This window comes from Myotis myotis, unplaced genomic scaffold (genome assembly GCF_014108235.1).
Source record: "Myotis myotis isolate mMyoMyo1 unplaced genomic scaffold, mMyoMyo1.p scaffold_m19_p_3, whole genome shotgun sequence".
Classification (NCBI taxonomy): Eukaryota; Metazoa; Chordata; class Mammalia; order Chiroptera; family Vespertilionidae; genus Myotis; species Myotis myotis.
The window spans coordinates 186,459,496-186,477,954 of NW_023416335.1; the positions used below are offsets into that span (position 1 = coordinate 186,459,496).

Genomic DNA, 18,459 nt, shown 5'->3' on the forward strand with positions numbered 1-18,459 from the left:
ATTTCACCAGTGGGTCAAGATTTCAAGCATTTTTTAAAAATATATGATTTTTATTGATTTCAGAGAGGAAGAGAGTGGGAGAGATAGAAACATCAATGATGAGAGAGAATCATTGATCATCTGCCTCCTGCACACCCCAACCAGGGGATCAAGCCCTCAACCCGGGCATGTGCCCCGACCGGAAATCGAACCATGGCCTCCTGGTTCGTAGGTCGACGCTCAATCACTGAGCCATGCTGGCCAGGCTTCAAGCATTTTTTTTTTTTAAACTTCAGATGAGGAGAAAGATGAGACTATGGTTTAGTTTTATCTTTGCAATAAATTGGAGATAACATATGTTCCTATGTCCTGGTCCTGTGTATGAGTGCAGTCTGCTTCTCAGGAAGAGCCCCGCCCACCAGGCTATATATGTCCACATGGGAAGAGTTTTGTTTTCTTTCTTTTGATCTTCCTTTTAAAATTAATTTTTAATTTATTTTTTTAAATTAACAGTTGAGGCACAATATTATATTTGTTTCAGGTGCACAACCCATATTAGACATTTATATACTTAGGAAGTGATCACCCCAATGAATCTTGTACCTATCTGACACCATGCATAGTTATTACAGTGCTAGAGGCCTGATGCATGAAATCTGTGCAAGGGGCTCAGCCCTTGCAGCCTCTCACAGCCCGGGCCAGCCCTCACAGCCCCTTGCAGCCTCAGCCAGCCCTTGCAACCCCTCGCAGCCCCTCACAGCCTTGGCTGGTCCTTGCAGCCTCGGCTTCCTCTGGAAGGTCATCTGGACGGTTGTCCGGAAGGTCGTCTGGATGGCCGTTCTGCTGTTTGGTCTAATTAGCATATTAGCTCTTTATTATATAGGATTTGACTATATTCCCTATGCTGTCCTTTACATCCCCATGACTATTCTGTAACTCCTAACATGTACTTTTTTTAGAGAGAGAGAGAAAGAGGAAGGGAGAAGGAGACAGAGAGGAACGTCCATGTGAGAGCAGAACCTCCATCGGCTGCCTCCTGCATGCCACCTACTGGGGATCGAGCCTGCAACCCGGGCATGTGCTGTGACTGGGGATCAAACCAGCTAACTTTTGTTGCACTGGACAACGCCCAACCAAAGGAGCCATACCAGCTGAGGTGAGTTTCTACTTCTTAATTTCTGCACTTTTTTTACTCAGCCCTCCAGCCCTCTCCCCTGAAAGTGTTTTCTTAATTGTGGGAACTAAAATTGCTCGGGAAGAACTGGGCTCTTCCTGGGCAGAGAAGGGAGATTGGCAGCTGAGTTATTCGCCTAAGACCGTGAGATAAACATGGAAATCAGGGGAAGACAGAGAGGATAGTTATAATTTATTACTTCAAACCCAAAAGGAGCTGTGACTAATAATGAGAAAGATTCTTTTTGGTCACTGTCTTCAGTTCATAGTAGGAAAAGGGAGTTGGGAGAAAAGCAGTGAGAACTGCGGGACAGATACTCAACCCAACCTAAGGAAGGCCCCTCTCTGATGACAGCGCTGGAAGGAAGCAGAGAAATGCCTCCAACATGATTCAGAGTTGCTTCATTTCTAAATCCATATTCATCTGTGTGCTTCTCTCTTCGTATCTCTCTCCCTTCATCCTCCCTCTCCTAAATTTCTTCACTACTGAGAATTTTAAAAAAATAATAAAATTGAGAAGATCAACTTAGACTAAAGGAAAGTGCATTGGGGGGAAATGTATAGAGCAGAGAAATGGCCATGCTTAGAGAATTTTGGTCTTTAGATATCCTTTAATAAATTTCCATTAAAATATACAATTGCCTGGCTGATGTGGCTTGGTGGTTGAGTGTTAACCTATGAACCAGGAGGTCATGGTTCCATTCGGGGTCAGGGCACATGCCCAGGTTGCAGGCTCAATCCCCAGTGTGGGACATGCAGGAGGCAGCTGATCAATGATTCTCTATCATCATTGATGTTTCCATCTCTCTCCCTCTCCCTTCCTCTCTAGAATCAATAAAAGTATATTTTAAAAATATATACAAGAATGTACTGAAATTTACTCAGTGGTTATGAGAACGGGCTTTGGTTGGAGTTTATCCTCTTTGCTTGGGTACTTCATATCTCTGAAGCTTGTTTTTCTCGTTTGCAAAATGGAGGTCAATTTACTTGTCTCATAGGGCTATTGTGAGTATTCAGTAAGATTGGGTATGTAAGGTGCTTATAGCAAGTCCTCTTTAAGCGGCCCCCTTATTATTAGTAGTAGTAATAAATAAATCACACTTTAAAATGGAAGAAAATGAGCTTTATTTTTACCACTACAGTAACTCAATGCTTGCAATTCTCTTAGATGAGTAAAACTAGTTAAACTTTAACCGTTTTTAGCTTTATGGTGCGTGTGTGTGTGTGTGTGTGTGTGTGTGTGTGTGTGTGTGTGTGTGTAGTGAGTGTTCTAGGTCTAATGGATACTGTAATCTGCATATAAATAGAAGTGCTAAACTGAAGCTGTCCTATTTTAGGCACATCATGAAAAGGCAGGTTTCTTTGGAAAAGACAATAATGCTGGAAAAAATAGAAGGCAGCAGAAAAAGAGGGAGACTGTGTAGAATAAGCCACAGGCATGAGTCTACAGGAGCTGAGCGGGGCTGCTGAGGAAGGACATGTGGACATCATTCACTCATACAGTCACTGGGAGTCAGTCAATGGCGTGTAACACATTAAGGTGAATATCTGGAAAATTAGTTATTACATGTTAGAAAAAGCATGTTGATAATCATGACGGAAGTCAAGCCACGCTGAAAGCAAACAATATCTTTAACCATCACATTTCTCAGGAAGTAGATAATAGAAATTTATTCCTAACTATATTTTCTGGGTGACTGATGGAATCTACCTCCCAGAGAAACTATTAACGTGTATCTATTGTTTGCTGAATGAAGGTAACTAAACCTGTTTTTGAAAGCGCTTCTTCCCGTTCATGTGTATGAAGGCTGAATCACATTTCCTCTATCTTTAGGTTGGTCTGAGCAGCACAGCGTCCCTCTGGGTTTTGACATTTCTGAAAATCCCACCCCCACCTTCCTTCTCTGAAAATAGTAGCTATCAATGAGCAGTTCCTAACTCTCTCTAACAATGGCACTCAAATAATTTGGGGCAAACTGATGTGATGCTGGTAGCTGATCTAGCAGAGTGAGCCCTGTAATAACTCTCCATAGTGCCAGATCCATTACCAGGGCTACCTGCTGCGCTTACACCCCATCAGGGTGCTCACTGGGCAGGATCCAAGAGCCAAGACAATGAGATGGTTCCTCAAAGCACATCCATGGAGAGCGACCTCCTCTGGCTTCCTTTTCCCTATGGAACAAAGAGGTGGAGACAGCTGCATGCTTTCCTTCTCTTCAATGTGCAGCTCATGAACAGTAATGTGTAGGTGACATGTTCCCCCTGAGGTTACCAGTATTTTTTAGAAAAGTTTCAGAATGTATAGAACTGGTAGAATACAAATGTTTGCACGGGATGGAAAAAGAGATTTTGTAAAATCTCTATAGGTTTTAAGTTATAGAGACTCAATTCAAACCAGCTTACGAATACAAGGGATGGATTTTCTTTCATATTGGGAAAATCCCATAAGGCATGACAGGATCCAGGGACTTACAGGATATCATTAAACAATGTCTTCACTTTAATATCCTGACTTTCCTCTCTGTTGGCTTCAGTATTTGTTGTCAAGTTTTCTCTAAGTGGTAGAAAACTGTTCCCAAAGAGGGAAATGTTCTGTATTGCCGGGAGCCGGTCCATCCTTGCTGTTTCAAAGGACCTGGCATATATGGTATACTGTTCTTAATATGTTTGCTCACCTTCTTGGCACTATGTGTTTTAACCAAGGTCTCCTCTCTGAGAAAGGTTGTTTCCTCAGGTAGGGATTTTCCCCTGAAGTTAGGGAGGGAATAAAACCCCTCAACTAAGTGCCAGGCGGGTAATTAATCACTTTAACTACAAACAATCATGCTTAAGCTACATAATCTTTACTCCCTGGAATGGAGATAAGAAACGCCCTAACCTTTGTAATAGAGATTGATAGGATTGAATCAACTGGTATAAATACAGATGTAACAAGACAGCAAGTCAGAACTTAGAATACAGAGCTTAGAACACAGAACTAAGAAGACAGAACCTACAGACAGAAGAACTTCGCTGGAGAGAACATGGCAAAAGATCCTGGACTGAACCTGACTACAGAAATTGGCAAGAGAACCTGACTAGAACCTGGTGACTGAACCTGGCTGGAGAACCTGGACTGAACCTGGCTGGAGAACCTAGCGAGGGAACATGGCTACAGAACCTGGCTGGAGAACCTGGAGAACCTAGCAAGACAACATGGATACAGAACCTGGCTAGAGATCCTAACCAGAACTTCTCTGGAGATCCTAAGCAGAACCTCTCTGGAGATCCAGACCAGAACTTGGCTGGAGATCCTGGCTAGGCTGCTGATCAACTGAACACTGTCTCCGTATTATTCCTTCTTCGCCGACTCCGTCCACACCTTTGGGAACCCCTGGACCTGCTGGGGTCGGACCCCAGCACTGTATTTTTTCATTGTCTGATCTCAGGCGCCTCTGTTTCCCCTGTAACCTTTGAAATGGCATGCACTGATTATCTTTCCTTGGTTCCTATGCCCACCTCTGGATCAGTTTTTTGTGTCTAAGGGATTGGATACCTCAATTGCCTGGCCTGGACATGATGTAACCTTATCACAGAGGCAGGAGTCTTGGTGAGAGCAGCCCCAGGTCACCTGGACTAGAGAAGGAACAATTCCTATATGAAAGTATTGAAGGTACATATTCATGGCAGGCTTCAAATATTTACCGAAATGTGTCTTCTGCAATCTAAATGTTGGACTTGAGAATTTTATGGGTGCAAAGTTATTTATTTATTTATTTATTTATTTATTTATTTATTTATTTATTTATATTTCCAGGGTGGCTGTGAAGTCAGACTCTCAGCCTGTAACCTGGGGACTACAGCACTTTCATGAAACTATTTTGTCAAGTTTCTGAACCCCGAAACTTGGAAAGTCTCAGTTTCTTCAAGTCCCTCCCAAAGTTTATTCTATGCAAGGAACCGATCCTCAGGTTTCCATTTTGTATGGCACGGCCACGATAATAAAAATGTGTGTGGGGAGGGGAGGGAAGGAATCAAGAATTCTTCCCTAAAAGCTCATATGCTAATGGGCCCACGTTTGAAGTTGTCAGAGTGAGCAAAAGAGTGCCAAGCCTCGTGGCGGAGCGGGCCAAGTTTTGTTCTCAGCCACATGCCTGGAGTCTCCATTGAAATCAATGGGAGTTGTGTGTGTATGTTAACTGAGGACAGAAGCTGGCTGTGTATAAATAGCTCTGCAATGGTGAAAATCTCTTCTTGTGTGTCTGGTACAACAGAGGTAGTCTTTTGCAGTTCGTGGCTGCTTCTCCCTCTAATAAAGTAACTGGGCAGTTTCAAGAAATTTGACACCAGAGTATTTGATGGCAACTATTTCATTTAAAAGATTTTGATCAGGGATATGAAGCAGTATTTACCTTAAATGTCTCTCGTTTTCTACTAGCAAACTCAAGCCAGGTTTGACAGTTCTTTGTAAAACCAGGCTTCACTGTTCCCTTGGCTGAGCTGTCAATCTGCCAGTTGACTGATAGGCAGTTAACTGGGGGTTGGGATGGGAAGTTGGTATGTTCACTAAGGGGTGGCAAAGTTATCTGAAGCAAAGTGCTTAAATTCACGCTGGCTGCCAATGCATCAGAGCTGCATGGCACAGAGAGTCTTCCATGGGAACAGGGCTCTGGCCCCAGCAGGCAGGACACATGGGTCCAGTCTGAGACCCTGAGGTCATCTGCCTTTCCACCAGCAGCCCCAGTCTGGAATTCAGCATATTGATGTTAAGCTGGGACATCTTCTAGCCTCAGATGAGAATATTTTTCAGATCAGAGTTAAGAATAAGCTCATACACTATGCCCTAGAAATAAGAGATTTCTCCTAGATTTTTATAAACAATGTCCTAGTTGAGGAAAGTTACATATAAGTAGCTTTCATCTTCCATCCATGTCCTCGTTCTGAACTTCAGACACACTGGCTTCTGGACATCTCTACTTGGATAGCCCATTCATACTTTGAATTTACCCAAAATGTAACTTTTATCTTACCCTGTCCCTGATCCAGAAAATGTCTACTGTGGCCTCATTATCTAACAGCTTTAATCTAATAATCCAAGTCAGAACACTGATAGTATGCCTTCGCTTCTCTCTTTTCCCTGTTACCACATCTAATCAGTCTGAGCCCCGTTGATTTCACCTATTGAATTTCTCCATTCTACCCTCCTCCCATGCAGATGGATTCCAGCGCAGGTTTTAATCCCACTAACTCCTGGTTTCAGTCACATTTTTGTTACCTCCTTGGGGAGTGGGCACATGTTTTTGGAGGGCACATGTGTCTAAGCTTTGTTTTTTAAATCTCTGAAATGGAGAGGACATCTACTTTACAGAGCTGATTAATAGGAATTAAATTAGATTAGATGTATAAAGCATTGGTATTCTTGCTGACACATAACACATTTCTAAGCAATGATATCTATTCTGAAGCAGAGACTTCTTCCTTTCTTACTAAGAATATTGTAGCGGTCTCCTCAAATAAAGTCCTGCCTCTTCTTTATTCTTTAGGCTGCATATGGTGGCTAGAGTAAACTTTCTAAACTGCAAACCCTTTCACATTATTCACCCAAAAATATTTTGTACAATAAATAAGTCCTTGTGTCACTTACCCATCTATTTGCTTCATCTCCAACAGCACCACTTCTTAGCCCAACATTTTACCAACTGGTGCACTGCCCATTTATCCAGCCACCCAATTGGAAAGCTAGCATTTGTCATCTTAAAATTGCCTCTTCTCTGAAACTTTCTCTGATCTCACTCCAAATAGAGTTATTTGACTCCTTCCTTAACTCCTTCGTGGTTTTTTTAAGTATGAAACATATATATTTATATTATAGATTTAGTTGCACTGCACTGACATTACAGTATTTGCCCATAAAGTTGTTCTCCTGACCAGACTATTCTGTGGCCTTCAAATATGCTTTGAAGGAATACTATAATTAAAGTATGTTTTAATTATTGTTATCTCCCAAGAGTGTATTCTAATGCTGCATTAGTTTTCCATTGCTGCCATAACAAATTTAAAAGAATACGCATGTATTGCCTTGCAATTCTATAGGTCAGAAATCTGGTGTGTATCTCACTGGGCTAAAACCAGGTGTTGGCAGGGTTTTCTTTCTGGAGACTTTAGGAGAGAATCTCTTTGCTCATTCAAGTTGTTGGCAGAGTTCAGTTCTCTGCAGTTACAGGATTGAGGATTGCATGTCTTTGCTGGCTGTCAGCTGAGGACTATTCTTGGATTCTAGAGTCTGCTTGAGTATCTTGACTTGTGCCCATTCCTTCACCTTCAAAACCAGCAATGGCAGAGTCTCTCTTACTGTGTCCTGATTGATTGTTCTTCTACCTTCTTCTCCTAGTTTTAAGGACTCATGTGATTAGGTTGAACCCCACTGGAAATTCCAGGATATTGCTGCTCTCGTAAATTCTTCAACCTTAATAACATTTGCACAGTCTCAATTGTCATATAAGGTAACTTATTCCTAGGTTAGAGTGCAGGCATCTTTGCGGGACCATTATTCTGCCTATCAAAAGTGCCTGGCATATTTTAGGTACCTGAAAGAATAAATATGACTTTTCCAGATGGATATATAGGCATGGAATGGGAAGAAGCTCTAGGGAGAAGGGGAAAATGTATGCATTTCTGCCTGTTTGGAAGGAGAGAGAGTCAGGAATGCATTTGTAGATACAAAGTCATCTTAGCTGAGACCTGGAGGATGATTACACACTTGTATGTTAGGGGAAGAGTGTAGGAGAAAGGAATTTTTGAGGCATAGAGAATGGCATATACAAAGGACTGGAGGGTGGTGAGAATGAGTGTCAGGTTTGAGGCACTAAGGAAAGTTCAGAATGACCACAGTACAAAACGTGAAGAATGGGGAAGAAATGATACTAAAGAAGTAGTCAAAAACCAAATCAGGAAAGACTTTTCAGCCAATGAAGAATTTTATCCAAAGGACCAAGGAAAGCCAGTGACGTGTTTTAAACAGGAAAATGAGATGACAGGTTTTATCTCGCTCCATTCCTTTATCCTTTGACTAAATTAATTAGTTGGCCATTCCCCATCCCTATGCCTGAACAAATCTGTTCTTTCTATATCAAGAGATTACTCTTTCATTGATCATCACGTTTCTCTTTTTTATACAAAAAAATTAGAACATGCAGGATTGTTGGGAAAGATTGGCTAATGTCCTTCTAGTCTACAAAGTCAGTAGAAGCATTAGGCTTGTCTGTGATCAACACCAGATTGGGTTGAGCAGAGGTTGTGCTCTCAAACTCCTTCTGCTTCCGCCAAACGGTGGACAACTTCCTGTGGCTTCGCATCTGAGAGAATGAGAAGTAAGCCTCCACATATAACAATGAGGCAGGCACACTGTTATCCTATCCAAGTTGGGGAGGTAATGGAGAAATAAAAGAGCACACAAATAGCATTTTGAAAACTTAAGTAAAAAGGAAATTAGAAATAGAATTTCTGGAGGCAAAGCTCCATGTGCTACGGCTTGTTCTTATGGTGGTGGCACATTTATGACAGTAAATTACTGTTGAATGAGAAGAACAACATAGCAGGTACTTAGGTTTGATAGTCAAAATAGGGGTTTGAGGATATGGGGGCTTTATATGTTTATCAGAGAATACTGAGGCACTGAAGCCTGAAAGTCAAGAGAGATAAAAGAAAGCAAAAATCTAGAAGCTACAATCCAGTATGTTCAAAGAAAGATGCTGTAGGCCCCGGAGAAATGAGACCTGTCATATTTGTGAATGCATACTTTGTTTTTAAACACAAAATGGCTGGGATAATTGCTAAAATGTATGAGAGGGGTTCAGAGTGGATAAGAAGGGAAAAGGAATAGGAGAAGATATTCAGGTCAGATTTGCTCTCTAAACTGAAAAAAAAATTAAGAGTCCTTTCCATGCCCCTGTCCTTTGTGACTTCTCTAGTGCCTCCCAAATATTTATAAAGACGGAAGGCAGAAGGGACTTAAGAGCCTCTTCACAGGCAATCACTTTTAAATATGTGGTTACTCTAGAAAATAATTGACACAGGCAATTACATTTCTTGTTACAAGATATAATCAAGCTGCATATTAGAGGCAGGAAGATATTATCTCCCACACAGAATTCAAACCTGTGTAGTTCTTTTCTGGTGTGTTAATGTATATTCCTCAATGATTATATGTGAGTACTAGTAAAAAGAGAGGAAGAAAGGACTTTCTCTATATAAAGTGTAAATAATAAAACTATAGACCAAGAGTGGAGAGGAAGGATGGAGTAAGAAGAGAAATTATAGAAAGATGGGATGGTAGGAGGCTGGTGGGTGTGCACAGCTGGAAATTGCTTAATTTCTCTGTGCTCCAAAAGAGTTTAGCACCCAATGGCAACCATATCCGATTTCAATCTTGGGGGATGAAGTGGGCAACTATTAATTTTCATGCCATGAACTGTGGCATTCTTCCTAAGTAGAAACATTGTAGCAAAGCATTCCAGGATTTATCATGGAGGTATGGTGCCATGGAAGTGAGAGATTGGTATGGGAGGCCATCTGGTGAGATGCAACTTGTCAATCTCCCAGATGGTTTGTGAAAGAGAGAGACTTGATATTGAACTGAGATCAGCATATGAAAAGAGCTATGAAATCACAAACTTAAACCCCATTTTTTATATAGCATTTTGGAAACATTGTTAAGGAAATATTATATACATTTTAATGATCTGAAAGACCACAAATAAAAGTTTTAATTATAATATGGAATCATTTCAATATTATATACCACATTTGCTTTTACCTCTTTTTAAAAAAAATCTTCATTGTTGAAAGTACAGTATTACAGATGTCCCCTTCCCAGGCCTTCCCTGCACTATTGTCTGTCCATGGGCTATGCATATATGCATAGAATTTATTTGGTTAATCCCACCCCCTTTCCCTCTGATTCGTATGTGAATGTCTCTGGATCTGTTTTGTTCAACAGTTTATTTTCTTCATTAAATTCTACATATAAGTGAGATGATGTGAAACTTGTCTTTCTCTGGTTTGTTTCACTGAGCATGTTTTCACCTCTTTTAATAGGTGTTTTATTAATCTTAAGTTATTGAGTTGGGAGAAAGAAATTGCTGTTATTTTCATTGATTTATTTGCATATCTCTAAGTTTTATAACACTTCTGTGGAAGGAGGTCTATGGGAATAAGGTTGGTGCCTAATGTACAGATGGGGTCAATTGCTCTATAATTAGAGTTATTACTGTAAATATGTACACATTTGTACCCACAGATGAGTGAAACTCAGAAAACAGTGAATGATCAGCACAGTGATATATATTTGTTCCATAAATGTTCATTGAAAAAATAAATGAATTATGGTTGAAAATAACTTATGAAATAACTTAAGTGATCATAGGCATAAATACTGTATGAATATAATGCCTGACAGAATTATATTCATGAAATTGGGTGAACATTATTTTTTATGGGAATGATCTGATTGGTAGGCCAGAGGTGGAGCTGAGCTGAAAATATTTTGTCATTAGATATTGACATTAAATATTATATATTAAATCATCCTAGTCCCATAAGCAAGCTGTGATAGGTCAGACTTTACTGTTTTTAAATTTAGAGTATGTACTGCAGTATTAATTAAATCCCTCTGTGACATTACACACAGGGACAGATACAGGTAAATGTGGAGAAAGAAACCACCTCTATACCAAAGCAAATGAAACAAAGGAATGCAATCATTTTGAATAAGGTAGTGTCATGTATTTAAATTGTGCTTTACAGTTTACAGAGAGCTTTCACAGATTATCTCATTTGGACTGCACAGTATTCCCATGAAGCAGAAGTGATTATGATTCTCATTTTTCTAGGAAGGTGAAGTGCCTAAGCCACTGTGGGCAGGTAGTCTTTCCTCTAGGCTGTCTCATTTCATTGATAACTCTAACATCATTTTTTTTTTTCATCAGGTACTTGGTTTTCTCTAACCTGAGGCATATACTACATTTTATAAAATATCTATTTAAAACTTAGAAAATATGCTCATTCAAAAATTCTTCCCAGCTGTCAGTTTGCTTCAAAGTGATAGAAACCTACAAAGACAACACACCTTTAATAATAGTACAGCACATTTAGTCATGAGCTGTCTGTTTCTTCAAAAATTACCATGAAACAGATTGAGAGCTAAATATGAAATGCTGAGCTCTCCAGTGCAAGCAGAGACCTCATTTCATTCAGATCAACTCTAGACAGATCAGACAGAAGAAATGGCTGAACAATCATTCCTTGTTTTTTTCAGTCATAGTAGTACACTTCCCAGCTCAAGGTTGAGACAGTTTATGGGGGAGATGGTATGGCATAGTGTGCTTTGTTAATAACTTTCTCAGCAAGACATGTCTTAAAGAGATAATAGTCACATTCTGAGGCCTTCCTTCTGCAGAAGCATCTCTACAGAGTGTAGTATCTCATGATCAAACAGAAAAAAAAAGAAAAATAATATTCCCTCAAGCAAATGATATAAGCTCCTTAAAATTGTGTTAACAGTTAATGTTGTTCTTTCGCATCTTTTTGCAAATACTCCAATAAATTAAATTAAAAAAGGAAAACAAATACAACTGTTATCTTCAGATATGCTTTTTCTTTGCAAAACTAATTTCACAGAACAGTCAGATATGTAATAATGGGCCTCTTGAGGATATAATTTTTTATGCAACTTGACATGCAAGTCGTGAGTAATTCATTATGTCTTCTATTTACACTTTGTCAGATAAGAGTATTAAACAGAAGAGCTGAGAGGAACACAGAACACTACCATTAATCTGTTTAAATTTGCAAATCTAATGCAATCAAAAGGAAGACATTAGTGTTAAAATTGTTTTCTGTCCAGGTGGTATCTTTCATGGAGGGAAAGGCATGTCTGAAATGCAAAAGTCCCGTAAAGCCAGCAAGCCACGGAATCTCATTCAGGCTTCTGAAGCCAGGGCAAAATCTTCCTGGGTACTTACGTCATTGACTATAAAAGCTCTGGATGCACAAAAATTGACATACAGTTTATCCATGTTAGGACATGACATTACACTCAGCTCTGTGCACTTATCTAACAAAATGCTACAGCCCCCGGTCCATTAAACTGAAGAAGGTGAGGACCAAAGGTCTAAGCCTGACACTTGTGAATTTATAGGAATCTTGTGACAGTCAGCAGGCTTGGATCTGGGACTGTATGACTGACAGATTGACAGAAAAGAGAAACTGCAAGAAAGATTTTGGACAAGCAAGAGCTAACTGTCCCCAGGAGTAACCTGTACTTTGTTTCTGTCCAAATGACAGTCCCCACCAAGGAGTTAGAAACTGATTCAGTCTGCTGTGTGGCAGGATGTTTCCAGAGGAAGAGGAAGAGGTAGACATTGTGAGGTAGGGAATGGGGAAATAGAAGCTGTGTCAAACGACCAGAGTTTCATTCCTAACTCCTTCAGGGCCTCTCTGAAACTCAGCTTCCCCCATTTTGAAATGATGATAATGATACACAGGAGTATATAAGAACAAAGTAAGTTCATGTGTGTAAAGTCTCTGAGACAGTCCCCAATAAACAGCAGGCACACAGTAAATGGTAGTGTCCTCACCATCATCTCCAGTAAGGCAGCAAAGTTTGGAAGAATTCTCTTCTCATTTCTGCCTAAGATAACTGTACAGTTTGTTCCCTTTGGGACATATCCTATATAATAAAAGCCTAATATGCAAATTGACCAGACGGTAGAAAGACCGGCAGAATGACTGACAGAACAATTGGTCGCTATGACGTGCACTGACCACCAGGAAGAAGATGCTCAATGCAGGAGCTGCCCCCAACCCACAGGCGCCAGGTCAGCCAAGTGGGTGTCAGCGGGGTCCCCCCTGATCGCCCCACAGATTGGCCAGGCCTAGGGACCCTACCCATGCACGAATTTCGTGCACTTGGCCTCTAGTCTTATATAAAAATACTAGGGGCCCGGTGCACGAAATTCGTGCACTGAGTGGGGGGGGGGAGTGTCCCTCAGCCCAGCCTGACCCCTCTCACATACTGGGAGCCCTCAGGCGTTGACCCCCATCACCCTCCGATCACCTGATCGGCCCCTTGCCCAGGCCTGACGCCTCCGCCAGAGGTGTCAGGCTTGGACAGGGGACCCCCATCTCCCCCCGATCACTGGCTCTGGCCCCCGCCCAGGCCTGAGGCCTCTGGCCCAGGAATCATGCCTGGACAGGGGACCCCCATCTCCCTCTGATCGCTTGCTCCACCCCCTGCCCAAGCCTGACGCCTCTGACCCAGGCTTCAGGCCTGGGCAAGGGGACCATCATATCCCCCCAATCCCCGGCTTTGCCCCCCACCCAGGCCTGATGCCTCGGCCAGAGGAGTTGACCCTCATCACCCTCCGATCACCAATCACCGGATCGGCCCCTTGACCAGGCCTGAGGCCTCCAGCAGAGGTGTCAGGCCTGGGCAGGGGACCCCCAGCTCCCCGCGGTTGCAGGCTCTGCCCCTGCCCAGGCCTAATGCCTCTGGCCTAGGCGTCCGGCCCGGGCAGCAGGGACCTGCAGTGGCAGTGGGGGGCGCCGCGATCATGGGCTTCGCTTTAGGCCCAGGCAAGGGACCCCTAGCTCCTGGGACTGCCAGCTTCGACCGTGCCCAGCTCCCTTCGCTGGCTCCACCCCTACTTCCTGCTATCACTGGCCAGGGCGGCAAAGGCGCCTGATTCTCCGATCATGGCTGGGGGGCAGGCCCCCCAGCTCTTAGATCCCCCCTGGGTTTCCGATCACTGTCAGTGGCAGGGGGCTTCTTCCTGCTTTCCCTTTCGCCTCCCTGCATTGTGCCTACATATGCAAATTAGCCACCATCTTGTTGGCAGTTAACTGCCAATCTTAGTTGGCAGTTAATTTGCATATAGCCCTGATTAGCCAATGAAAACGGTATCGCCGTATGCCAATTACCATTTTTCTCTTTTATTAGTGTAGATGGCACTATTGGTAGAACCTTGATTGCTGATTTGGTAGGATATTTATGTATATAACAGACCAGTTTAGATCTTCTCTTAAGTTTTGGCTAGCAAAACAGTCATTTTTACTTGTATTTTTAAATAAAGTGTAAAACTGTAGAAGAAATTCTACAAGGATGAGGCATATATGTGTGAATTGTAATTACTGTAATAGACATGGCAACTTTTTAGTTACATGTGGCAGATATAAATTTGAAAGTACACTGACAGTTACAACTTGTCTCTGAAAAATATCCATTTATTTTTTCATTTCTCTCTAAGAGTGCATAGAGATCCATGCATAAACAACATGATCCAGGGGAGTTGAAATCTAGGGACTAATTTACTAAACTACCCAAGCAACAAAGGATTATTTTATCTAATTAAGACAGAGCACACATACTTAGAATTAAGCATTTGCATTTAGCAGCAAATTCAGAATTATAAAAGCAATTAAAGCTAAAGTGAGGTGTGATAATTTTTTTCCTGCACACCACTGCTGAGCTAAAGCTCATTTGAATGCTTGCCTTTGCAGCACTGTTAAAGAGGAGGTTATGAATAGAAGCTCACGTCTGGGCAAAGCAACCTTTTCCATCTCACTTCCGACCAGGCATCCTCCTCAGGAACCAAGCCCATCCTCTCAGTTTTACTCACGCCTCTTAAACATGACTTACAGTTTCTCACATTCTTACTTTTAATCTTCTATTCCTCTAGTCTGAAATGCTTTTCTTAACTTAGTCCATCCATCTGAACTCCACCAGACAAGATTCAGATAGAAATGTGTCTTCCTTCATAAAAACAGTGCTTCTTCAAGCGTAAGTGCTCTCCCTTATGATGTAAGAGCAGTTCACTGACTATAGTTGCCTGTCTCATTCATTCGCAAATTAAAATATTACTACTTCAGTCTTCTCCGATATTATTAAACTAGAGGCCCCATGCATGAAATTTGTGCAGGGGGAAGGGTGCCTCAGCCCAACCTGTATCCTCTCCAATGCAGGAGCCCCTGCGGGATAGGGCCTAAACTGACAGTTGGACATCCCTCTTGCAATCTGGGACCTCTGGCTTCTAACTGCTCACCTGCCTGCCTGCCCTAACTACTCTGCCTGCCTGCCCTAACTACTCTGCCTGCCAGCCTGATCCCCCTAACTGCCCTCCCCTGCTGGCCTGGTCACCCCTATTAACTTTTTTAAAGTCTTATCTCCTTCACACACAATTGTATTTGACTTCCTTATTGACTTCTCCCTCTCACACAATTTTTCTCTCTCCTTTATGTAACACTTTTTCCTACTGACTCATCATTTATAAACTTTTCTTTCCTCCTTATTTCCTACTTCTGTTCATCACCCTTCTTTCCATCTTTCTCCTACCCTCCCTCCCCACATTCCTTCTTTCCTTTACTTTTACCCCTCCCATCCCTCCCCTTTCCCTTCCTTCCCACCTTAATTTTTTTCTTCACTTCCTCCCTCGGACCTGCTTTGCTCCCTGCCCCATTCTTCCTTCTTCCCATTCTCCTTTTAAACTCTACCAGCTCCCCTTTAAAACTTTTCTTCCCTCCCTCTTTCTCTCTCATCCTACCTTTCCCATACACTCTTCTCTACTTCTTCCACTGTTTTAATATCTATCTATGTGCTTAATTATTCACTATCATTTATCTTTTTTCTTTTCTGACTCCTACTTTTAAAATCTGTCCCCAGTACACAACTATACTTGATTTTCATTGTAGCTCCTACAGTTCACTCACACATCCTCTTTCCCTCTTTAACTCCGCTCTCTGCTGACTCCTTTATAAAGTTCTTCCCTCCCTCCTTCCCTTCTTGCCGGGAGCCAGTCCATCCTTGCTGTTTCAAGGGACCTGGCATATATGGCATATTGTTCTTAATATGTTTGCTCACCTTCTTGGCACTATGTGTTTTAACCAAGGTCTCCTCTCTGAGAAAGTTTGTTTCCCCAGGTAGGGATTTTCCCCTGAAGTTAGGGAGGGAATAAAACCTCTTAACTAAGTGCCAGGCAGGTAATTAATCACTTTAACTATGAACAATCATGCTTAAACTACATAATCTTTACTCCCTGGAATGAAGATAAGAAACGCCCTAACCTTTGTAATAGAGATTGATAGGATTGAATCAACTGGTATAAATACAGATGTAATAAGACAGCAAGAGACAGAACTTAGAACACAGAACTTAGAACACAGAACTTAGAACACAGAACTTAGATTGAGAGAACATGGCAAAAGATCCTGGACTGAACCTGACTACAGAAATTGGCACACAGAACTTAGAATACAGAACCAGGAGAGACAGAACCTAGGCACAGAACCTACACAGAACGTTCTCTAGAGACAGAAGAACTTCACTGGAGAGAACATGGCAAAAGATCCTGGACAGAAACTGGCCTCAGAACCTAGAGACAGAACCTAGCGAGAGAACATGGCAAAGGATCCTGGACTGAACCTGACTACAGAAATTGGCAAGAGAACCTGACTATAACCTGGTGACTGAACCTGGCTGGAGAACCTGGAGAACCTGGCTGGAGAACCTAGCAAGACAACATGGATACAGAACCTGGCTGGAGATCCGAACCAGAACTTCGCTGGAGATCCAGAGCAGAACCTCTCTGGAGATCCAGACCAGAACTTGGCTGGAGATCCTGGCTAGAGATCCTGGCTAGGCTGCTGATCAACGGAACGCTGTCTCCGTGTCCCTCCTTCTTCACCGACTCTGTCCACACCTTTGGGGACCCCTGGACCTGCTGGGGTTGGACCCCGGCACCTTCTTCCTCATCTTCCCCCCTCCTCCCTCACTCTTTTGCTCTTTTTACAGGCTAATTAAAAATTCTATGCTTTTCATCCTTACTACTGACTGCTTTCCTCTCTGGGACCTGTAGCTGCCTCTGTTTGGGCACTCGGGCCCCTCTCCCACCGGCTTTGAGGGGCCGAGCAACGACATAGCTGTGTCTTGCCTACTGTGGCCTGTGCCTCCCCACTCTGAGTTGGGGGAGGGTCCAGCCCGCCGGGGCCTGCGTCCATCTCGGGACGGGGACGGCTGCGTCATGAGCGGGCGCGCATGTACATTCATGCGCGTGCGAGGCTTTTCTCCCATTGAGTGTTGAGTGCTGGCATGCCCGCTCCCACTCCTCCAGTGGCTCTCCCTCAGCTCCCTTCCAGAATTCACAGGCACAGTTGGGCCTGGCTTGTCCTCGGGGCACTCTGCCCAGGATGTGAGCTCCCATCTGGGTCGGACTGGGAAGATGAATGAATGGGTGGCTGGAGAAAGCCCTGGTGGCTTCCCTGTGGTGCGAGGGTTGCCTGTGCACTCTCTGTTGTCATGCCCGGCCCCTTCTGCCAACCACACCCAGAGAACCGGCCTTCTGCTGTGCGGGTGTCACCCCTTCAGTGGGGGGGGGTTGGTGGCGTCCCCAGGCAGAGTGCTCTCCCATGGGGCGCGTGCACCCAGGACAAAAAGAGGACTCCAGTGAGCCTCACGCAAGTCCCCCTGCTGCTCACGCACTTGCTTGTCTGTCAGTGTGCAAATTGGTTGTTACTCAGACACTGTAATGGACAAATTAGCATATTCCCTCTTTATTATGTAGGATCATATATTGTCCTTTAACTTGCTGCATGCTTATATTTTCCCCTATATTACAGACTTCCTGATGGCATACTTTGTCTTATTCTCTTAAAAATGATGGAAGCAGTGCCTTCCTTCCATGTCCAGTTTGATACATGTTTGATGATTGACTGGTTGGAAGATTTAAATATCTATTCACCTTCATATATCTTCCACTTATATCTCTCCTTTTACTCAAGTCTTTGAGCTTGTCTTAAACTTTATATTTCATTCTAATTTATTTATATTATTCCCAGATGTTACTTAATAATTGCTAAAAGAATGGAAAAATGACATTATTTCATCAATCAATATAGTATTTTGTCCTTACCTCCCACAATGGTAATTTCCATGACTTCATTTTTAACTGATTCTCTGAAAAGTCATTAAAATGTTGTCTTTAACACTGGTGTTATGGGAAATATAAATGGCAATGCCTTAATATTTAGTCATTTCCAGAACTCAGTAGATAAATCTCATTAAGACTATAGTTCAATATGTAACCTTCCTCATAATGCATTTGAGTTTGCAGCTAATGGTGTTTTATTGAGGTTCTTGTGTATTTTCCACATTTGCTTACATAGCTTTACTTTCCCTGCAGGAGTAATTATTGCCTTTTAGAGACAGTCCTCAAGAAAGAAGCTATATCTGTCAATCAGTCAGAATACTTAGCAGAGGGTCAGGCACTCAAAAGAAGT

The 18,459-nt window shown here is 42.4% G+C and overlaps 1 protein-coding gene across 2 annotated transcripts in view; it reads right to left on the bottom strand.

Annotated features, from left to right (window-relative positions):
- PTPRO (protein tyrosine phosphatase receptor type O) overlaps nt 1-18,459 on the bottom strand; it is a 214,382-nt gene that overhangs the window by 181,294 nt on the left and 14,629 nt on the right. The gene's annotated exons all lie outside the window — the stretch shown is intronic.